The sequence below is a fragment of the Lissotriton helveticus genome, chromosome 10 (assembly GCF_964261635.1).
Source record: "Lissotriton helveticus chromosome 10, aLisHel1.1, whole genome shotgun sequence".
NCBI classification, from domain to species: Eukaryota; Metazoa; Chordata; class Amphibia; order Caudata; family Salamandridae; genus Lissotriton; species Lissotriton helveticus.
Genome location: NC_136071.1, coordinates 922,893,433 through 922,917,570, shown reverse-complemented (window position 1 = coordinate 922,917,570; position 24,138 = coordinate 922,893,433). Strand labels below are relative to the sequence as shown.

General features: G+C 50.8%; 1 protein-coding gene across 1 annotated transcript in view; it reads right to left on the bottom strand.

Annotated features, from left to right (window-relative positions):
• Positions 1 to 24,138, bottom strand: part of CUBN (cubilin) — a 1,583,269-nt gene that overhangs the window by 359,794 nt on the left and 1,199,337 nt on the right. The gene's annotated exons all lie outside the window — the stretch shown is intronic.

The window sequence follows — 24,138 nt, the reverse complement described above, 5'->3', positions numbered from 1 at the left end:
GTGGGACCGGGCCCGGGGCTTGAGCTCCGGCCGGCTGGGCCCCGGGGTGCGCGAGCCCCCCGTCCCGCAGGCCACCAGAGGGTCCGGGCACTGGGGACGGGGCTCCACCGGGGCCCGGGGAGGCTCTCCCCAGCCTGGCTAGAGTTCGGAAGGTGGGACCGGGCCCGGGGCTTGAGCGCCGGCCGGCCCTGGGGTGCGCGAGCCCCCTGTCCCGCAGGCCCCCAGGGGGTCCGGGCGCTGGGGACGGGGCTCCCAGGGAGGCTCTCCCCGGCCTGGCTAGGGTTCGGAAGGTGAGACCGGGCCCGGGGCTTGAGCTGCGGCCGGCTGGCCCCGGGGTGCGCGAGCCCCCCCATCCCGCAGGCCACCAGAGGGTCCGGGCACTGGGGACGGGGCTCCACCGGGGCCCGGGGATGCTCTCCCCAGCCTGGCTAGGGTTCGGAAGGTGGGACCGGGCCCGGGGCTTGAGCTCTGGCCGGCCGGCCCCGGGGTGCGCGAGCCCCCCGTCCCGCCGGACTCCAGAGGGTCCTGGCGCTGGGGACGGGGCTCCCAGGGAGGCTCTCCCCGGCCTGGCTAGGGTTCGGAAGGTGGGACCGGGCCCGGGGCTTGAGCTCTGGCCCGCCGGCCCCATGGTGCGTGAGCCCCCCACCCCATAGCCCCCCCCCCCATCCTGCAAGCCATCAGAGGGTCTGGGCGCTGGGGACTAGGGTTCGGAAAGCCGGGACTGGGGCCGGGACTGGGCCCGGGGCTTGAGCCCCGTCCGGCGGGGCCCGGTGGTGCGGGAATACCCCTCCGTCCTGCAAGCCGGCCGGGGGTCGGCCAGGCCTAGGGTTCGGAAAGCCGGGACTGGGGCCGGGACCGTGCCCGGGGCTTGAGCCCCGTCCGGCGGGGCCCGGTGGTGCGGGAATACCCCTCCGTCCTGCAAGCCGGCCGGGGGTCGCCAGGCCTAGGGTTCGGAAAGCCGGGACTGGGGCCGGGACCGGGCCTGGGGCTTGAGCCCCGTCCGGCGGGGCCTGGTGGTGCGGGAATACCCCTCCGTCCTGCAAGCCGGCCGGGGGTCGGCCAGGCCTAGGGTTCGGAAAGCCGGGACTGGGGCCGGGACCGTGCCCGGGGCTTGAGCCCCGTCCGGCGGGGCCCGGTGGTGCGGGAATACCCCTCCGTCCTGCAAGCCGGCCGGGGGTCGGCCAGGCCTAGGGTTCGGAAAGCCGGGACTGGGGCCGGGACCGGACCCGGGGCTTGAGCCCCGTCCGGCGGGGCCTGGTGGTGCGGGGATACCCCTCCGTCCTGCAAGCCGGCCGGGGGTCTGGGGCGCCCGGGACGGAGGGTCCACCGGGACCCGGGGAGGCTCTCCCCAGCCTGGCTAGGGTTCGGAAGGTGGGACCGGGCCCGGGGCTTGAGCTCCGGCCGGCTGGGCCCCGGGGTGCGCGAGCCCCCCGTCCCGCAGGCCACCAGAGGGTCCGGGCACTGGGGACGGGGCTCCACCGGGGCCCGGGGAGGCTCTCCCCAGCCTGGCTAGGGTTCGGAAGGTGGGACCGGGCCCGGGGCTTGAGCGCCGGCCGGCCCTGGGGTGCGCGAGCCCCCTGTCCCGCAGGCCCCCAGAGGGTCCGGGCGCTGGGGACGGGGCTCCCAGGGAGGCTCTCCCCGGCCTGGCTAGGGTTCGGAAGGTGAGACCGGGCCCGGGGCTTGAGCTGCGGCCGGCTGGCCCCGGGGTGCGCGAGCCCCCCCATCCCGCAGGCCACCAGAGGGTCCGGGCACTGGGGACGGGGCTCCACCGGGGCCCGGGGATGCTCTCCCCAGCCTGGCTAGGGTTCGGAAGGTGGGACCGGGCCCGGGGCTTGAGCTCTGGCCCGCCGGCCCCATGGTGCGTGAGCCCCCCACCCCATAGCCCCCCCCCCCATCCTGCAAGCCATCAGAGGGTCTGGGCGCTGGGGACTAGGGTTCGGAAAGCCGGGACTGGGGCCGGGACTGGGCCCGGGGCTTGAGCCCCGTCCGGCGGGGCCCGGTGGTGCGGGAATACCCCTCCGTCCTGCAAGCCGGCCGGGGGTCGGCCAGGCCTAGGGTTCGGAAAGCCGGGACTGGGGCCGGGACCGTGCCCGGGGCTTGAGCCCCGTCCGGCGGGGCCAGGTGGTGCGGGAATACCCCTCCGTCCTGCAAGCCGGCTGGGGGTCGCCAGGCCTAGGGTTCGGAAAGCCGGGACTGGGGCCGGGACCGGGCCCGGGGCTTGAGCCCCGTCCGGCGGGGCCTGGTGGTGCGGGAATACCCCTCCGTCCTGCAAGCCGGCCGGGGGTCGGCCAGGCCTAGGGTTCGGAAAGCCGGGACTGGGGCCGGGACCGTGCCCGGGGCTTGAGCCCCGTCCGGCGGGGCCCGGTGGTGCGGGAATACCCCTCCGTCCTGCAAGCCGGCCGGGGGTCGGCCAGGCCTAGGGTTCGGAAAGCCGGGACTGGGGCCGGGACCGGGCCCGGGGCTTGAGCCCCGTCCGGCGGGGCCTGGTGGTGCGGGGATACCCCTCCGTCCTGCAAGCCGGCCGGGGGTCTGGGGCGCCCGGGACGGAGGGTCCACCGGGGGGGCCCGGGGAGGCCTGAAGCCCCGGAGCCCTGCAGCCCCAGAGTCCTGTAGCGCTGCAGCCCCCCGGAGCCCTGTAGAGCTGCAGCCCCCGGAGCCCTGCAGCTCCTGAGCCCTGCAGGCCCGGGGCAGGCAGATTGGCGTCATTTCGGTCCCGGCCATCTGGTCGCCCCTCTCGCCTCGGCCATCTGGTCGCCCGCAACGCTTTCCTATGGGGCGACCAGAGGGCCGAACTTCCCTGGAAGTCCCGATGAGGTGCCATTTGCCTCCCGGATCCCAGCGAGGGCTCCAGGAGGTCGGGTACTTTCACGCCTTGGGTCCCCTCTGTCACCTCACGTGCACAGATTGCAAGAAAGGGGGGTAATTTCCTTCGGATTACTAGGGGCAGGGTACGCCCGGACACCCCTCCAGGGCTGGTGGTTCTCTGCCATGGGGACCAGATGGGCTATGCCTGGGCAACACCTCCCTAGGCCACCCGGGGCTTGCTTCCTTCCTCCAGGCCAACTGCATGTCAAATTGCCCAGGACGGGCTCCATGGCTCTTGGGCAGTCGTCCCCCGGGCGTCCGGGGCTCCATCCAGGCCGACGGCATGGCAGAGTGCCCGGGACGGGCTCCATGCGTCCCGGGCATTCGTCGCCCCGGGCTCTTGGGCAGTCATCCCCCGGGCGTCCGGGGCTCCATCCAGGCCGACGGCATGGCAGAGTGCCCGGGACGGGCTCCATGCGTCCCGGGCATTCGTCCCCCCGGGCTCTTGGGCAGTCATCCCCCGGGCGTCCGGGGCTCCATCCAGGCCGACGGCATGGCAGAGTGCCCGGGACGGGCTCCATGCGTCCCGGGCATTCGACCCCCGGGCTCTTGGGCAGTCGTCCCCCGGGCGTCCGGGGCTCCATCCAGGCTGACGGCATGGCAGAGTGCCTGGGACGGGCTCCATGCGTCCGGGGTATTCGACCCCCGGGCGTCCGGGGCTCCATCCAGGCCGACGGCATGGCAGAGTGCCCGGGACGGGCTCCATGCGTCCCGGGCATTCGTCCCCCGGGCTCTTGGGCAGTCGTCCCCCGGGCGTCCGGGGCTCTATCCAGGCTGACGGCATGGCAGAGTGCCCGGGTCGGGCTCCATGGTTTTCAGGGTGGTCCTCCCCTGGGTGTCGGGGCGCTCCAGGCCGATGGCATGGCAGAGTGCCCGGGACGGGCCCCATGCGTCCCGGGCATTCGTCCCCCGGGCGCCCGGGGCTCCATCCAGGCTGACGGCATGGCAGAGTGCCCGGGTCGGGCTCCATGGTTTTCACGGTGGCCCTCCCCTGGGTGTCGGGCGGGGGGGGGGGCTCCAGGCCGACGGCATTGAAAAGTGCCCAGGACGGGCTCCATGCGTCCCTGGCATTCGTCCCGGGACGGGAAAGGGACGGGGACGGGAGAGTCCAGGCGGCTTCACTTCCATGCCCGGCCATCTGATCGCCCAGATTCCCTCAGCCCTCTGGTCGCCCGGATCCCCTCGGGCATCTGGTCGCCCGCAACGCTTTCCTATGGGGCGACCAGATGGCTGAACTTCCCTGGAAGTCCAGATGAGGAGCCATTTGCCTCCCCGATGCCAGCCAGGGCTCCATGAGGTCGGGCACATTTGTGCCCAGGGTCCCCTCTGTCACCTCGAGTGCACGGATTACAAGAAAGGGGGGTAATTTTCCTCCGGATTACTAGGGAGAGGGTCAGACAGACCTCCATGAGGTCTGGCGATTCTGAATCAGGGGAAGGCAGACCCGGGGCCTGCCTACTGGGGCCTCCTGGGGCCCGGGTACGCTCCTGCCTCTCATCCCCTTGCCGATGGTCCTTTTCCTCCGAGTTTGCTCAGGCACAACTCCGTGAGGCCCTGCGATGCAGAGATGGGGAAGGCAGCACCCGGGGCCCGCCCGCCCGGGCTTCCAGGGGCCCGGGAATGCACCTTCCTTTCAGCCCCTCCGATGGTCCCTTTTCTCAGAGTTTTTTTCCCCTCAGTCAGACCTCCGTGAGGTCCGGCGATTCTAAATCAGGGGAAGGCAGGACCCGGGCCTGGCCGCCGGGGCCCCCAGGGGCCTGGGTATGCACATGCTGCTCAGCCCCTTGCCGATGGTCCTTTTTCCCCGAGTTTGCTCAGGCAGAGCTCCGTGAGGCCCGGCCATGTTGAGACGGGGGAAGGCAGCACCCGGGGCCCGCCCGCTGGGGCCCCGAGGGGCCCGGGCACACACCTGCCTCTCAGGCCCCTCCCCGATGGGCCTTTTTCTCCGAGCCTGCTTGCCCCGGTTGAGCGGGCAGGCGGGGGACGCCTAGCCAGCACCCCCCATCCCCGTGTGCAGGGTGGCCTGCCAGGGGATGACCCGGCCGTACTCTCCGATCGATTGGGCACTCTCGGTCCGTTTAGGGATACAAAAAACAAAAGAACATCTCCTCAATATTAGTGTCCAAAACAGCCGAACTCAAGGCAGCTTGAGATAATGCCCGGGGGGGGGCGGTTGGGGGGAAGATCCACATAATACGCCACGAGACAATTGCTCAGATTGGTGCACACTTCCTTGAAAGACGACGCAGTGGCCCCACTAGGAGCCGAACAAAAAGCTCCAATTCATGGTACAATGAGTCTTGCAGGGAGAAAAGGCGCAAGTACTAATATCTGTGGAAAAAAGTGAAAAAAACACAATAGTATAAATAGCGAGCATGGAGTACAACATATCACTAAAGCAAGCAAAACGTGATTGGGAAGAGGTACATTAGGAGGACATGAAAGTTTACTGTCCCAAGAGGGATTACGCCTACTTTTGGCCTCCAATCAAGGTGAGAAATAGGAGGGACAACATCCCAATCACGAGCCATATTGGTGATGAGGCCTGGTGGGATGACTTAGGATTTAAATTGGATGGAGGAGGAAGATAATCTTTCCACCTATCAAACAGGTTTTAGTAAAGGTGCCAGTACAGGAGTGTTTACATTACTTATTTTATATTGGAAAGTAGTCATAATTGTCATGGGAAGTCTTTACTTGCGTTCATTGAGCTTAAAACCAATTATGATTTAGTGCCGCGAGAGAAGCTATGGTCAGTGCTCCAGGAAATGGGCTTACCCTCATACCTTTTAAATATTTTAATATGCCTCCATGATGAAACCTATGCCCGAGTTAGATGGGGGCTCATGGGCAAAGTAAAGACAAGATACAGTTCAACAGGGGGTTTGCCAGGGCTATGTGATGGCTCCTACCCTCTTTTCACTTTATGGTTAGTTTTTTGAGCCAATTTAAAAAAAAAATTGCTCCAATTTTTGAAGGAGAAAAAGAAAATACCCTACTGTTGGCCGACGACACTATTTTAATATCGAAAACCCCAATGGGTCTCCGGGAACTCCTCACTCGCTTTCAATTTTTTCTGTACACAAAGGGGCCTAATGATAAACATCACAAAGACTAAGTTTATGGCTTTCAATCTGGGCAAACATTTTAATAACACTCTCACTAACAATGGTTTACCCCTTAGAGAGAGTCCATTCCTTTGATTATCTGGGTATTAGGTTATCGTATAAAATGCAATGGGGGACTCACATGAACAAAATGTTACTGAACCATAAGCGGGTGGTGGATGCCATTGGTAGGGACCAAAGGTTAACATCAATTAGACTGGTAGCTCCTTCACTAGTAGTCTATAAAGGTAAAGCTGTGAGGTCAAGAATTTATGGCGCTGAACTTTGGGGCTTCGAAAAAACTAATGAGATTGGACGATCAAAGAGTAAATTCTTTAGAGATCTGGTATCCGTCCCCACCAATACACCACTCAAGCCCATAGTCTCTGACATGGGCAGACACACTTTTAGCGAGGTGGATATACTTTGCCCTATTCTATACTGGATAAGACTAAGACGCACCTCAGAACTCCATAGCTATGCGACGGTCCTTTCTGAGCTAATTACCCTTGATAACAACAAAGGTGTTAAGTGGCTTAAAGATCTAAAGGAATTACTGACCAAGCTGGGCTTAGCCAAAGCTTGGGCCAAGCAGGTCATTCCGACTAAGAGAGAGTTAAAAAATAATTACTGGAACTGGGTAAATCACCAGGTCTTACATAAACCAATGCTTGTCTGACTATTTGAAGAGTTCATCCAGCATAAATCAGTTTGATCCCTGGAACCTTATCTAGATTTTATAAGGAAACACAGAGACAGGGCACTATATATGCAGTTTACATTAGGGTCAGTAAGGCTAAATACCAAACTGGCAAAATGGGACCCAACAACCTCCAACCTATATAACTGCCCCTGCTGGGATGCACAACAAGAAACTGTAGACCATGTAGTCTTTGCTTGCCCAGCCTACAAGCAAGCAAGGGCCAAATGGATCAAGCCTATATGTATTATATTTGGGCACTAGAAACCTCCTTGATGCTCTACGAATCATGAGAAGTGACTCAAGTAGGTCCTCGCTACTATGTGGTGTTACAAAGTACCTGGGGTGTGCGTGGATTATCCGTATAAGGGCACAATTAAGGAGTAATGTGCAAATAAATACCATCTAATCTGTGGATCTGAGAGATAATTTACACATAGGAATTATTTGCAAAGTACTGAAGATTAACTGTTTTGTATGGAACATGTGTTTTAGCTAATCTGTAATTTTAAACCTAATGAGCAAATGCCAATTAAGATATTAAGCATAGATTTAGAGTGGACGGTATAGCCAGGTTTTTAAAACTTGTTTTTACTATATGAAATATTAATTTTATATACTTTTATGTGACTGTGAAATGCTTTTATGATAATTGCTATCGAATAAAGCTTATTCAAAATGAATGGGGAGCATGGAAGAGTTCCTAAGTGGCTCACCGGCTGGCTACTTCCATAGTTGTTGTCCTATTATTTTGTTGTAGAAAGGGCACACAGGGCCATGATGCAGAAGTCGCCCCGGGAAGCCAGACCAAGTCCTTTCATTGCAAAGATTTTGAATAAGCACAACAGAGACATGATTTGAAAGCAATCCAGACAAAGAACACCTGATGTTCAAAAACACTTGCACCCTCAAATGTCATGAGTACACAAGACTAGTCCAGCAGAAGCAACAGTAATTTATGGCAGACAAGGCCCAACTAGGTGAGCAGAAACTTCCCTATGCATTGCTGTATCTAGCCAGGCTGAGGGTGGTGTACCAATCCCGTATGCTATTCTTTGAGGCACCAGAAGTATACGTACACATGACAGGATTGCCCCGTACTTTGGAGTACAATGGCATTTTAAACAAGCATTTGCAATTCAATAGGTCTGGCATTTACGCAACTTTAAGCAATTGACATTGCAAATAAATGACTTTTATTTATGTTTTCTTTTTTAAAACATAAATAAAATGCATTGTCATTTACAATGCCACTAGCTTAAACTCGTGTAAATGTAAGACCTATTGCATTGCAAATGCTTTGACTGGTATGGCTCCCGCGGTTCCCCGCTGTGTGCCAAGCATACGTTGTATAAATTGATGTGAATACTGTAAGTGCTGGACTGACTCACTCTGGAAGAGAACTGGGCCTTGTCGTGATAAATGAGGCTATTTAGACTGGAGGAGAGCGGTTCACGGGACACCCGAGGGGGCGCTGACCTCACTGATGAAGGCCGCCTGCGTGTACGTGTGTCGGCTCAAGGTGTCAGCTCAACACAGCTGGACGCTCTGAGGCAAAAAAGCTGATAAGTCAACAAAAGAGTGATTTCGAAACAAAGGCAGCTCTGAAAATGCTTTTTCATTTTGGAGGCGGCCTGACAGGAGTCATTAATGAACTTGGTGCGTGCAGGAATCGCTTAGGAGCAACTGATAGAAAGAGCAGGGGGATTTTCCGCTCTGCAACGAAAATGCAATTGCATCTGCCCAATGATCCTGTAGACAACTAGTAAGGGCCAGTCTCCAACGCCGTCCTCTCCAAGCTGCCTCGTCAAACCCGCAGCTCTCACCTAATTAATGCAGCACTTGGACCCAGTGTCTCGCCACTATGCTTTTCCTTGGCTTGTCGTAGGTCTCTATTGCATAGCTCGTCTTCAGGGCCGGACGTCGAGCTGTAACTCATAATCGGGTATCGGCTTGGTAGGCTTCTTCCTCAGCTGCTCATCAAGGGCTATGCCACGTACTCTACTACGTGTGCTTTCCCTAGTTCCGGAAAGGACTCCGCACTGTAGTCTCAGCGGTTGAGCTCCACGACTCAAAACTAAGGGAAAGTGAAAGAGCAGCGCACGCTGGAGGCAAGCCGTGACCGTGCACATCGGCGTGGCCTGCAGCTCGTGCCCAGTGGCGAGGCGTAGAACTCGGTGAAGAAGGAGAGATCGGTTATCGCTGTCCAAGATGACCAGTGGGTCTTTTTGTGAGTATATGCTGGCCCAAACGAGGACCCAGAGGAGCCACAGCACACGCATCATTCTACCAGTAACAGCGCTGCAGGGACGGAAGAAGACCAGCCATAGAGAAGGAGGAGGGAGGGAAAGAAAAAGCACGCAATGTTTGTTGGTGAGGGAGAGGGGGGGTGGGTGGGGGTGGAGGGGGGGTGTGAGTGTGTGTGTATGTGTGTGTGTGCGTGTGTGTATGGGCACGCACATTCTACCATCAATAAGGGTAATTTGGACTGGTGCTAGGTGCCCACTAGAATAGTGGACAGCATATGCCAGGCCAACGTATCACAGCAGCTACAGGAGTGCTGTGTGTTTTCTGCTTGGAGCAGCTGTAGCAGCACTGTGCTCTAACAACGGCTGTGAGGGCACTGTCCTTTATGGGATGGGGCAGCTGTGAGGGTGCCATTCCTCCCATTCCGTGAAGTAACAGTAGATGCTGTAGCACCCAGGATAATGTGCTGCATGGCCAAATAATTATAAGGTCCCAAAGGCACGACATATTGGCTATGCCAATGCTTTTTCACAGAGTGTTGGCGTGACGGGCAACACACAAAGATAAGAACAGAAAGAAGCATTTAACAAAGCCAACACAAGTGGTTTGCCTGTGATACCTAAGGTAACAATATCATTATTTCATGCATTGCAAGTTATGAAGTAGAAGATGGCAGTCACTTCACATTTGATATAATGGTTTTCAACAGCAAAATGTAAAAAAATGAATATGCAGTGACCCTGATAGTGTGGAGCTCTTTTGTAGGCCTGAGCATGAAATTCCACTTCGCTCATTGATTTTGCTGAGTTTTTCCCACTCCACGCTCCGCGTAGCACGCGGAGTTCTGAAAAACTCCGCAGAGCAGAGTTTTTACTTACTTGCGCTCACCAACAATAAGTTTGCAAGCGGGGAGAATTTTACCCCAGACCACCTCCCGGCGATATCTTTCAATGCCGGCAGTGTGGATGGTCGCTACCGCTTGCGTTGAGAAACCTTCCATTCGCACTGAGGAAGCTGCTGCCCTAGTAGAACATCAACTCGAGCAGCAGAAAGAAGCTGCACCCTCTTGCGCTGTGCGTGCACCTTTTGCACTGATTTTATAGCACGGGTCAAACACCAAGTTCTAAAAATCAGTGCGAATGGTGCAACGTAACGCACTCTGCTGCTTGCGTAAGTCCGCGCAGCACAGCAGAGTTTTTCAGTCATGCGGAACTCCACGAACTCCGCCCAGGCCTACTCATTAGCAGTTGCTAACAGACAGCTGCAGCTGTCTGTAGCCAAACACTATGAATAGTGCACTGCTTGAACTGCTGCTTTTGCTCAGTTGGTGGCTCTGGGGACTCATACATTTAACTGCAGAGATCTGTGTTTGACTTCAGGGTCAAGGGTTCAAAGGCTGGTAAGTTGACTCAGCCTTTCATCTTTCTGTGGTTAATAAAAGGAGCACTATTGAGTTAGAGAACAATGAACATCTGTTTTTCAGTACCAATGTACTTTTCAGGGTGAAAATGTGCTTTACAATTCCTACTGCTACAACTGGGGAAAGTAGGGAATGTGACCTGAGCTCACCATGTAAATCACCAGTCCCCCCAGCAATACTGTAATAAGAGAGGAGTATTTTGAAAGATACATGGTTATTATGAAAGATGTGCTGGAGACTCACCCACATTAACCTGAGTCCTACTTCATGTTAGCATTATATTTAAATGTACAGATTGTGTCCACCTTAGAAGAGTGAGAGGCTGGGTAGCTCCTATGTGAATTCAAAAGTGCAATCTGCAGTTTATTTACATTATTCTGCAGTAAATTGAGCCTTTGAGTAACCGTAACTGGACTGGGATGTGTAACCTGGAGATCACAAGCAGACCGGTGCAGCTGGCTCAGTCACCTTTAACTATACTTTAGGGATTAGAGCCTGCAGCTTGTAGGTTGCAGTGTATTATGTAGTAGGCACAGTGACAAGTTCAACAACCTTAATGTAATGGGGACATGAACTCACAGGAAGAGTAAACTTGACTCTGTGCATCAAGCAAATCAAGCCATTATGTGTCTGATTACGTGCCAGGCATGAATGTGGCATCTCCAGCAGGGGACTGGCCTAGTTAGTGAGATTCAGGGGGGGCTCAAATTTCCCAATTAAAAAAGCAGTCAGCTGCAGGGTGGACAGGTAAGATGATCAAGGCTTGTCGTGGGCTTTGCCCATGAGAAACAGCATCAGTACTGATTTGCTTGAACGCCTTAACCGCAGCGTTTTTTCGGCTGCGGTGCGGGCGTTCTAATTGCTGGACGGGGCTCCGTCGGCCGGTAGGCAGCACCAGCGAGGTAGTGGCCGACGGGAGCACAAAAGGGGTTAAGTGGGCCTCTGTCTGCAGTGTAACATTGGGCACAAAACGATGGGTTGGAATGCTTCCCCAAGCATTTGACACTCGTTACACTATTTGCAATTATTCATCCCATCACCTTTCGGTTGTTCGATTGTCAGTGATATACCTTAAAATCTCAGACTGGAGCATCATTCATAAGTCTACTACTGCCAAGCTATGTGAATTAAAAAAAAGTAGTATATTTGCACCCATTCAAGGTGTCCTTCTATAGGGATAGATTTCATATTTTGGTAAAGCAGTCACTATATATATATTTAAGATTGCAATAAAAAAAATTAACAAGTTAAAACCTCTTTGTGAAATGAGAGTGATGAGAAAAAAAGGACACAGATATAGCAAACTGGACTCAGAGCCCTTTGGCCCAACTGCCAAACGAAGAATGCATTTGAGGGGTGTTATACTCTAAAGACGCCTGTAGTAGCTACGCCCCTACCCATCCCACCTCGACCTGGTTGTTCTCCCTGGGAACTCATGACTACGGTCATGTACACCATAAAGGCCTTGAGTCCCTTCCCTGGGATCGCCTATTTTACATGTATGACCGCTTCATGCGCTCTTCTTCTTCTCTGCTACAAGAAGCCTTGATGGTAGACTTGTCAAATTGCTGCATGTGGCGGAGCCCCATGTTTCTAGTCCTTGCATTTTGCAAATAATGTTATTAACTGAATGGCAACCCCATGTAATAGGCCTGATTCTGAAATAGAGGAGAACTTGAGGGCCTATTATTTGGGTGGACAGAGCCAGAACTGAGACATGTGTCTGGCTTGGCCCCAAGAGTCTGTACGAATACGGAGCCATGAAAAATTTTGCTACTTATATTGTGCAACAAACATAAAATAAAAATACGATGCAATCGCTTCAAAATTGAAAAGATGTATTTCTTACAAAAAATATATATATTTTGTATTGAATTTTTTAAACCATAACTAAATGCAATCCACTTGCTTTGCGCCTACAGAGCATATTACGAGGTTCTTGTCTCTCATTATATAGTAAAGTATTGATCTTTGTCGCTGATACATTAGCAAAAACGCTGCATCATTTCCACCACAGTGCATAGAAGCATAGCAAAACATACATTTTTTTTAAGTGAAAAAGTTTTTATTGTTTCATTTAATTAAAACCACAACAATACATCTTATAAAATCGGCTGCAAAACATACATACATATTATCATTATACATCCATTACTCACTGACATTTGAGATCGATTCTGCATGTGGGGGTTCATATATGTTTCCTCTGAATGTATTCCATGTACCCCCTATCCTAGACCACTTGTTGGGGCATCCTCTGTGCATATAGACCGCTCTTTCCGCCAAAATTTTTTATTTCTTAAACATGCAGAAGCCTTTTAATTTTGTACATCAGATGATGTCAATGCATATAAACAAGTTTATTAAAACTGATAGTTTTTTTTTAAAATATTCATTGCTCAACCCGACAATGTCATTAGTGAACTAAGCAGCAAGTGAGTAGTCAAGTTCAAATTCAAGTTCAAGTTCAGAAATCTTTATTCGATGATTAAAAAACATCATAAAAGCACATATATACAGTTAAAAAATACAATTAAGTACAATATCTGAACTCAATCTAAAAATCGCTGATACAGATAAAAGGTAGAAACAAATTCTATCTTAAACATTGATTAACTCAGTCCTCTAGTGTTTCTCAGCCTTACTGAGACCTTAATGAAATTCATAATACAGCATAAAGTGCGCATATCATTTGCTCTTTGTAGAAAGAGCAGGGCAGCTTCAGATATCTACCAAAAATTTCAGTCTAGGCGTCCTATAAAAAAGACATAAAAGTACAAAATGAAGGGTGTCCTGCGGAGACCGATTGTCGCAGCCGGAGGCACGCTTCTCCTCAATTGTTAAAGTGTGGCAGGGTATGTTCAGACGTGAGTACTTTGCTCACTTTGCCACTGGATTCAAGCAAGCCGGGCTGATGAAGGCTGAAATTGCCAGAAACTGGTCCTCGGTAGCTTGTTTCCGGTCCAGGGAAGGCATTGGCTTGGCAGTTCGGGCTGGACTGTTCCCATGAGGCACAGGGTCAGATTGATTTGCATATGGCCATGTCTGAACTGGGGTGGCAGAGTGGGCTAAAGAACGGTGATGGATTAAACCCAGATCTTTTGATTGGGTGTGAGTGTTTGATTGGTTCAGATGCTCCGTCCATTACCACCCCCTTTTGTACCGCTTTTGGCCGCCATAAGTGTGGCAGGGTATGCTCAGACGTGAGTCCCTTGCTCACTTTACCACTGGATTCAAGCAAGCCGGGCTGAAGACGGCTGGAATGCAAGAAACCGGTCCTCGGAAGTTTGTTTCCGGTCCAGGGAAGGCATTGGCTTGGCAGTTCGGGCTGGACTGTTCCCATGAGGCACAGTGTCAGACTGATTTGCATATGGTCATGTCTGAACTGGGGTGGGAGAGTGGGCTAAAGAATGGTGATGGATTAAACCCAGATCAGTTGACTGGGGGTGAGTGTTTGAATCGCTCAAACGCTCCGTCCATCATCCCCTTTTGTATCGCAATTGTTAAAGTAGTCATTTAAATGCTAAACGTGTCCTAGATTCTTATTATAGAAGGCACAACATTATAGATTATTAAATCAAGCATAAGATGTGGTTTTACAGCGCACAACTTGAAGTAGTTAGAATTGTGCCTATGTAGGATAATAAAGAAAAAGGAGGCTCCAAAATAAAAGATTTGTTTAGGATCACACAATTTGAAGAAGCAGGGAAGCAGGTATTGATTTAAGTTTATCTGGTTTCACATTTTGAAATTCAGTCTCCAGTTGCATATCTCTGGCGCCAATTCACATAAAAAGTTAATCTTTTGTCTTTTATTCTCGGGTCAAAACCAGATAAACACATAGATAGCAGACCCGACACAGGGCCCTGAGCCCAAATGCCAAGTAATTATTGCATTAATTTGGGAGGGTGTCACACCCCCAAACAACCCCCTTGAAGCTATGCCCTGATCTCCAGGCAGCAACTTCAGAACACTTTCTGGACCTGAGGACGAACTGAAGAGGACTGGACCTGCTGTCTTTGACCTGAGAGGAGCCATGAAGGACTGGACTGCTCTTCTTGTACTCAGGAGAAAGAAGTAGTGGGTGCATAATCCCACTCTATGTTCATGGGATGGGAGAGTGCAACCTAGAATACACCCTCACACACTTTCACTCACTCATTCTTTTACGTCTAGTTACTGGTGAACGTGGGAGTGATGAGTAGGGGTGTGGAGAAAATCTGATGACGGAGCTTGTACGTGTGTCCACTAATTTCATCATATATATGGTTTTATTTGCTATTTATGGCATTGGGCATTGCTTTAAATGGACAAGTACTCTGCCCGATACTGAGTACCTGCACTTCTTCCATTTGAAAGGGTGAGTAGGTGCACTTCTCCGCAGTGCTGCCAGTGCACTTCTCAGGAGCAAGCAGAATAACAGATACTGTAAATAGCGAGCACCTTCACTTCTATAGTTCCATTTAATGCACTGGCGTAGAAGCATATTCGAGTATATTGTTCAGAATTACTGAGAGATGAAAATGGCCCTTAAAATGACTGCACAAAATAGGTTTATCAAAGTATAAATAACGCACGTCCTGATACAGCGCTCTCTGTGCATGTGGGGCCCCTGCTCTATTGCCGGTGAGTCTCACAGACGTGGGAGGTAAGAAGTGTTCTTATGGGTCCTTCTGGTTCTGCTGTTAATTCCTTCTCTGCTGTTCAGTGAGTGGGTTTTAATGGAGCGGTCCCTTTAAAAGTCTACTTGAAAGACCTATGCTGCTCTGGTGGCAGCTCTGAGCACTGAGAATTAAAATATGAGAAAGATGCAATAACATACAACGTGGCTTGTTGGTCTAGGGGTATGATTCTTGCTTAGGGTGCGAAAGGTCCCGGGTTCAAAGTCTGGACAAGCCCTGTTTTCTTTCTTATTTTTCTCATATTCAAATTTTTTAATTTTTATTTAATGCGTTTTAAATGAGGAAAAAGGTTTTTTTTTTATCTTTCTGATGTGTTTTTCAGTGCCCCTATTTTAAAACAAAAATATTAAAATCAAAGGATGCCTCGTCCGGGATTTGAACCCAGGACCTCTCGCACCCAAAGCAAGAATCATACCCCTAGACCAACATGCCACTGAGAAGTTCATTTACCAATACGGTTTACATGTGGGTACACGTAGAGCTTGTGTTCTATATTTTCGCAGCAGTTCTGCACATTGCACTGGAAGTGGCAAAAATTAGACCTTGTTGAGGGAAGATGGTTTAAGGCACACACAGTGACTTCTTTTAGAAAATGTCCACGTCCTTTTATTTCAAACGATTTACAACAAGAAGACATTAATTTAAAAAAAATGGATTACACTCATTTCCCTTGCACGAGGTTGTTTCAAATTTGTGAATAGAATATAGTAAGTTTGTTACATTTATAAGATGCAAAACAGAAGTATCTGATAATGAGCAGAGATGTCAACGAGCGGAAGCACGAGTGGGATCCGGCTGCACACAGACTGCACTTCCGATTATCACTCGTTGAAACGGGTGCACCGTGACAGACAGACAGGAGGTGGCGCTACGGAGACAACATTGAATATCGAAAAGGAGAGCAATTAGCGAATTCCAACCTTAAAGAGCTTGCAAAGATTATTTATACTAGGAGCGTTGGCCTTTAAGAACAAAAATAGAAATCATAGATTTAAAAAAAAGTTAAATAAACGAACCGCCCGAACAGGGACTTGAAGCCTGGACCCTCAGATCAAAAGCCTGATGCTCTACCGACTGAGCTATCCAGGATCGTTTCAAAATTTGCAGGCTTGTGTTTATATATGGAATAAAAAATGGTGTCCCCACACTGCTGTTTTCATTGTTTCATAGTTTTCCTCGGTTTCCTGGGCCCTTCAGTATCAATCCAGACAGGATCCATCAGAGAGTTTAACACTCTGAGTGTCTCCCCCGCACTGTGCTCACCACGCATTCTGCCTGCAGAATGAAGGAGCTGTTTGCATGTCATCACATTCACATAACATTAGTGGAAGAGCTCGAGTGCTCCTATGTGCGACTGCTTGTGAGTAGAGTGTGCACATGCATAAGTGTGACTGCTCGTGAGTGGAGTGTGCATGTGTGCGACTGCTCGTGAGTGGAGTTTGCGCTTGAATTTGTGTAACTGCTTGTTGAATGGAGTGTGTGCGACTGCTCGTGAGTCGAGTGTGCATGTGTGTGACTGCTATTGAGTGGAGTTTGTGCTTGCAGGTGTGTGACTGCTTGTTGGAAATGGCCCTTTTTGCAGGGTTATCCCCAAATATTTTGATTTTTCCTCCTATTATTTCCTGACCTGTGTGCATTGGTTTTAGGACTATGGGCACTTAACCACTCCAAATCAGTGCTAAAGTGCATATGCTCTCTGTGTAAACTGTGTTATGGATTGGTTTTTTCATGATTGGCTATTTGATTCATGTGTCAGTCCCTAGTAAAGTGCACTGCGAGTGCCAGGGCATATAAATCAAATGCTGTTGGTGGGCTGCAGCACTGGATTGTGCCACCCACGCAAACAGCCTGTAAAGTGTAACTCTGGCCTGCCATTGCGTAGCCTGTCCACAGCCTAGGGCTGCCATGTCGAATTGGCAAGTGCACACACTTGCAAGTCCCTAAACCTTCCCTTTTCTACATGTAAGTCGACCCTGAGGTAGGTCCAATGTACCCCCATGGGCAGGGTGCACTGTATTGAAAGGTAGGACATGCGCTGGTGTGTGTGGCATGTCCTGATAGTGAATTTAATTTATTTTTATTTATTTTAAAAGTTTTATAGAGCGCGAACAAGATCCTTACGGATATCAGAGCTCTTTACATACAGAATGGGATAAAAAGGCAAGGAGTAATAATTAAAGAAAACATTTTGTGCAAAGATGAGCAAATGGTTACAAAAAAAGAAACAAGGTAAGGTAGCAACGGTGCATAGGTGGTCAATATACATAGTCATAGGAGGAAGTGTACTGAGTTACGATATTACATTAGTCAAAGTTCAGGTAAATGTAGCTAATAGGAGAGATTTTACTTCTTTTTTGAAGGATGCCGAGGATGAGATAAGTCTGATTTCTGGAGGGAGGGCATTGCAGATCCTGGGAGCCATCCCTGAGAAGGAGCGTTTATAGGTTTTTTTCTTGTGAAATATCTGAGGTTTCAAAAGAAGATTGTCTGCACTTCTTGTCACTCTTGAGCCACCCGAGATTGTCAGTTTCTGAGCGAGGTAGCTGGGGGAGTTGTGGTGTATAGCCTTGTGGGTCATGCAGGCGATTTTCAGATGTATTCTAGCTTCGTAAGGCAGCCAGTTGAAAGATTTTAGATCAGGAGAAATGTGTGAAAGTTTTTTTGAGCCCGTGATTAGTCTGGCTGCAGCATTAATAGAGGCTTTTAATGGTGCGGTTGTCGATATGGGGAGACCACAGAGGGCAACACTTCCATAATCCACTGGAGGGATGACTAGGGCTTGGACTGCAGTTCTGAAGTCATTGGGAGGAAGGAAAGTGTTCAATTTCCGCAATGTGTTGATTTGGAAATTAGCTCCCTTCGTTGCATTGCTGATGTGATGATGCATATTGAGATTGCAGTCAAGGGTTATGCCTAAAGATTTCGCTGAGTCCACAATAGTAGGTTGAACGTTGAGTGCAATGAGATGGTTAAGCCAGGACTGAGTGAGGGGGACTTTGGTGGGAGGCACTATTAGGAGGAATTCCGTTTTTTGAGCGTTAAGTTTGAGGTGATTCTCTGCCAGCAAAGTCTGTATGTTCCTTAGCGTTGTGTTGAGTATTTTGATGTCATCAAGGGTGTGTATTTTAAGGTAGAGCTGGGTATTGTCTGCGTACATGTGAAATTGAACATTAGATGCTTGAAGTAGTGCGGTAAGTGGTTCCATGAGTAGATTGAACAGAGTAGGGGAGAGGGAGGATCCTTGAGGGACACCAAGTGTTACAGGAACTGGTGTGGACATAGTATTGTTAATCTTGAATTTCGCTGGGGACGTACTGAGGTAGTGCTTGATCCTTGTGTGCGCCACCCCATTGCTACAGCCTGGTCCTGCTGGATGGGAGATCGGGAGCGGAATGGCAGTGACCTGAAGAGCGACCAGGAGGCGCGCTACTGAGCGGAGGTACCCGTATACGATCCTTGGTGCTCCCCTGCGGTGGTCGCTGAGTGCCTGGTCTGCTGGCTCTGCTTAAGGACAGGATGTCGAAATCCACTCAGCCTAATAGTATCACACAGTATACAACCCAGCGTCTGCCGACGCATTGGATTACGCGGTAGACAGGTCTAGAGGAGTGCGCGGGTGTGCCGGCGGAGCCTTCCCGGGCGGAGTTGCTGAAGGCCATACAGGGCTCCCATTCTGCGCTGGAGCGGCAGATAGAGACTGTATCGCTTGATGTCAATCTCCTGCGAACGGATCTTCGCAAAGTGGCGGATAAGGTATCGGATGCGGAGGGTAACATTATCAAGTTACAAGGGAAGGTGGCTTCCCTCCAGAAGACAGTCACGCAACTCAACTCTACGACGCACGCATTGGAACGAAGAGCTGAGGACGTGGAGGGTAGGGCGCGCCGCAGCAACATTAGAGTCCTGGGTGTGCCGGAGCGATTGGAGGCGGGGAATGCTGAGCGCTTCCTGGAGGACTGGATTCGGACTCTGTGCCCGCATGGGCTATCAAATGTATTTGTCATCGAAAGGGCGCATAGGGCCATGGTCCCCCCCGCGGGCATTGATTGCGAAGATCCTGAACTATAAAGTCTGGGATTGCATTCTGAAGGCGGCGAGGGAGACGGAGTCTCTCACCATTGAGAACAGCCGCATATGCATCTATCCTGATTACACCCAACAGGTGCAAGAGCAGCGGAAGTCCTACCTGGGAGTCAAGCAGAAGCTCCGGGAGATGAAGCTCCAATATATGCTGTTATATCCGGCCAAGGTCAAGGTGATATCTCAGGGCCGGGCGCATTTCTTCGAATAGCCCACTGAGGTGTGGGAGTGGCAGGAGATACAGGGGTGACGACATGCCCCCGGGAGAGCGAGGGGGGCCCCGTGAGACCTGGGGGAACCATCCCCAGAGACGACGATGCGGAAGGCGGAGACGTTGGGACCTTCCTTGGCGAGGGATGGTCCAGAGTCCTCGGGCGCATCCGCCCCTGGGGACGTGTTGGTTCCAGATACCCTGCAGGACATTGTGCCAGGTACAGATTCTACGGCTCCGGTGATCCCAGAGACTGGAATGTCTGAACTGATGCCGGGGTCGGCACTGTCATAAGGTACTGTTGGAGTGAAGAGTGTTGTGCTCTGCTTTGGGGGCTTTAGTGCTGGGCCTTGAGTTTGTATGAAGTACCTGGGAGCTGTGCTGTTCGAGCTTGAATGACGGAGTGGAGCGTAGGACCTGTATCCCGTTGGAACGACCTTATGTGGCGGTGTCTGTCTTTATTTTGGCTGGGGAGGGCCCTGCTTCGGGACTGATGCCGGCGGCCAAGCCCAGGTTCATTCCTGTACGACTGGGTCCCATGGGGAGCTAGAAGGAGGGGTGGGTGGTGTTTGGTTGGGTGTGTGTGTGTGTGTTGGATGGGACGAATAGGTTGGCTGTGTACGTCCTGGCACCAGCAGGGGGAGGGCAGGATAGCGTGTTTTGGTGTTGCTGTCATCTTGCTCGTGGGTGGGGGTGGGGGTGGGGGTAGATGTTATGGGGGGGTTGTGGGGTTGGGGGTGTTTGGGGGGTTGGTGGGGTTGGGAGGGGAAGTTGTTGCTGGCATCGAGAGTACTGTGTTTCTGGTTTTTGAATGGCTGATCAGATGGGCTAGGTCCCCCGGCCTGGATGCTGGTTGGGCCCGTGGGTGGCGGAACACGCTGTTTGTAATATATGGCCAGGTTGGGCGTGATCTCCTGTCATGGGGTTTAAATTCTTAACTTGGAACGTGCGTGGATTGGGCACTTGCACTAAAAGATACAGGGTCCTTTCATTCCTCCGACGCCATGGCGTCTCCATTGCGTGCCTCCAGGAGACCCACTTGAACGAAGAGGGTGCCCAGAAGCTGTCCAAAAAATGGCGGGCCAGATGTTTCATTCGTCCTACTCTACCTATGACAGGGGGGTCCTAATCTGGGTGGCACCTGGGGTTCCCTGTGCCGTTCAGTATGTTGAGGCAGATGTCGAAGGCAGGTACTTGCTGCTGCGAATCAAGCTGGATGGTAGGGATTTCCTGCTCTTAAATTCCTATGCACCTAACGTTGATGATCCGTGTTTCTTTTCCCATCTCCAGGACCTTATTGTCTCGGACTTGGAAACCCCCTTCGTTTGGTTTGGGGATTTTAATTGTGTGTTGGACCCGGATCTAGATCGGCATCCTCCTCGCTCTGGCACGAAACCACGTATGACGGCACGCCTAGGGGAAGTGATGCATAATTTGGGAGCGGTGGATGTGTGGCGTACAGCCATCCCACTGAGAGGCTCTTTACTTGTTACACCCCGACGCACGACACACATAGTAGACTGGACCGCGTCCTTGCGGCCAATACGCCCGCGTCTCTCTCCTTAATGGCATATAAATAGAACGAGTGTTTGTACCAGCTAAAGTCCAAACACCATGGAAATACAGGAGGGACCAACATCATTTTCCCATGTATAATACTCCTGTGGCTGGAGGCAAATTCCCGCAGAATAGATGGCTCACTGTTAGTACACAGGGGCTTTGAGTGACTTTTGACCAGGGTTCAAACCCCAGATGAGGAAAATCGTTTTTTTTTGTTTTTTTGTTTTTGTTTTTTTTTCTAAGTTCCACAAATGAAAGCTGTGCCTTTGTAAATCACCCCCTAGCAGTATCTGGGAGAACTATGGCCTCCTTAGTCATAGTGCATGTGAGGCATTGATGGCATGCTGGGTGGCATGTGCATAGGGGGGACAGGTTTGCTATGAAAGAAATCACTTATTTAGTGGAATAAGAATGTGGGGATGATTGTGTAACAATAATAAATGCATGGGGCTAGTGGCAGACTGTATGAAAGGAAGGGCTATTTGTATTTAAAGAATGTAAATCGAGAGAAGATTTCTGGTATCTAAAGTCCAAAGACAATAGAAACAGAGAAAGGACCGACATCATTATTATATGACATAAAAGCCTTTGGCTGGGGAAATTTCAGCAGAACAGATGGCTCACTTTTACTTCACAGGGGCTTTGAGTGAGTTTTGACCAGGGTTCAAACCCCAGCTAGGGAAAATCGTTTTTTTTTTTTTTAAATTTTATTTCTAAATTCCACAAATGAAAGCTGTGCCTTTGTAAATCACCCCCTAGCAGTATCTGGGAGAACTATGGCCTCCTTAGTCATAGTGCATGTGAGGCATTGATGGCATGCTGGGTGGCATGTGGATAGGGGGGACAGGTTTGCTATGAAAGAAATCACTTATTTAGTGGAATGAGAATGTGGGGATGATTGTGTAACAATAATAAATGCATGGGGCTAGTGTCAGACTGTATGAAAGGAAGGGCTATTTGTATTTAAAGAATGTAAATCGAGAGAAGATTTCTGGTATCTAAAGTCCAAGACAATAGAAACAGAGAAAGGACCGACATCATTATTCTATGACATAAATGCCTTTGGCTGGGGAAATTTCAGCAGCACCTATGGCTCACTGTTACTTCACAGGGGCTTTGAGTGAGTTTTGACCAGGGTTCAAACCCCAGCTGGGGAAAATCGTTTTTTTTATTTTATTTTATTTCTAAATTCCACAAATGAAAGCTGTGCCTTTGTAAATCACCCCATAGCAGTATCTGGGAGAACTATGGCCTCCTTAGTCATAGTGCACGTGAAGCATTGATGGCATGCTGGGTGGCATGTGCATAGGGGGGACAGGTTTGCTATGAAAGAAATCACTTATTTAGTGGAATGAGAATTTGGGGATGATTGTGTAACAATAGTAAATGCATGGGGCTAGTGGTAGACTGTATGAAAGGAAGGGCTATTTGTATTTAAAGAATGTAAATCGAGAGAAGATTTCTGGTATCTAAAGTCCAAAGACAATAGAAACAGAGAAAGGACCGACATCATTATTCTATGACATAAAAGCCTTTGGCTGGGGAAATTTCAGCAGAACAGATGGCTCACTGTTACTTCACAGGGGCTTTGAGTGAGCTTCGACCAGGGTTCAAACCCCAGCTGGGGAAAATCATTTTTTTTTTTTTTTTTTTTAATTTTATTTCTAAATTCCACAAATGAAAGCTGTGCCTTTGTAAATCACCCCATAGCAGTATCTGGGAGAACTATGGCCTCCTTAGTCATAGTGCATGTGAAGCATTGATGGCATGCTGGGTGGCATGTGCATAGGGGGGACAGGTTTGCTATGAAAGAAATCACTTATTTAGTGGAATGAGAATTTGGGGATGATTGTGTAACAATAGTAAATGCATGGGGCTAGTGGCAGACTGTATGAAAGGAAGGGCTATTTGTATTTAAAGAATGTAAATCGAGAGAAGATTTCTAGTATCTAAAGTCCAAAGACAATAGAAATAGAGGAAGGACTGACATCATTATTCTATGACATACATGCATTTGGCTGGAGAAATTTCAGTAGAATAGATGGCTCACTGTTGGTCACAGGGGCTTTGAGTGAGTTTTGACCAGGGTTCAAACCCCACCTCGGGCAATTATTTTTTAATATTATTTTTATTGTTTTTAAACAATTTATTTATTTTAGCAGAGTGAAACATAGTCGTTTGGAAATGCTCAACTGATAATAATGAAAGACCAAGTAGAAAATCTATGGCATATGTCACATCACATGTGGCATATGCCACATGACAGAGTGACACGTGTCACATGCCAGACTTGGGCTCCAACCCCTTCTCCGCCGGACCGCGCCGAGCCCCGGAGCTCGCGCCGGCCTCCCCCGCACTCTCCGTCGGCTTCCCCGGAGTTCAAGGCGGGGTCTCGCCGGCTTTCTCAGTCTCCGTCGGGGTCGCGGACCGTCCCTGTAGCCCGCACCAATCAAAACCAGGAGAGCGGGTGGCAGCGCCCAAGGCTCCTCCATGGCCAGTGTCTACCGAGCCACTCCCCGCACCGCAGTCCTCGAAGTCACGGAGCCGGCGCCATCTAAGGTCGCGCGCCCGGCCTCCGGATCCATCTCCGTTTCCTCAAACAAGCAGGTCATTCACGGCTTCGGTGCATGCCCAGAAGCACTTAGGGGATGTAGGGACCTCCAGGAAATCATAAATGTACAGTCATCGGGACTCAGGGTCGCCGATATGGTCGTCGGATCACCGCTAGTAGCCGGAGCTAGGAAGCTCACGTTGCTAGCCACGCCCCCTATTTCATTAACTTTTTATCAAAAGTGTAAATTTGTAGGTCTCTGTTTTTGCCTAGTCCTGTTATTAGACCTCAGATAAGGCTGGAAAAAAAGCAATGGGAAAATTAAGGTGTTATATCTGCACCACTGGGGTAGAATAATTGAATCACATTCTATGTATTTGCCAAAGTCTAGACCCTTTCTGCAGTCATTTTGAATCTGTTTCTTTATCGTATGAGCATCAAGAGATGTAAATAAACTGTCCCAGCAAGTCTGAATAGTGATGACTCACAACCTGTTGGGTGCTTTATTAAATCTATGAACAAAGAACAGCTGTATCTGCCATCAGAGTTGACCTAGTTCACTTTCAAAACACATGGTTTTTGTTCCGAATTGAATAGAGACTTACAGTGGATTTCAATGATTTTATCTTATGTGTTGTTATTGTTTCAAACTAATTGTGCCTGGGGGCCTAATGTACATGTTGGCGGTAAGCAACTGTGCCACGTGTTTACTGTC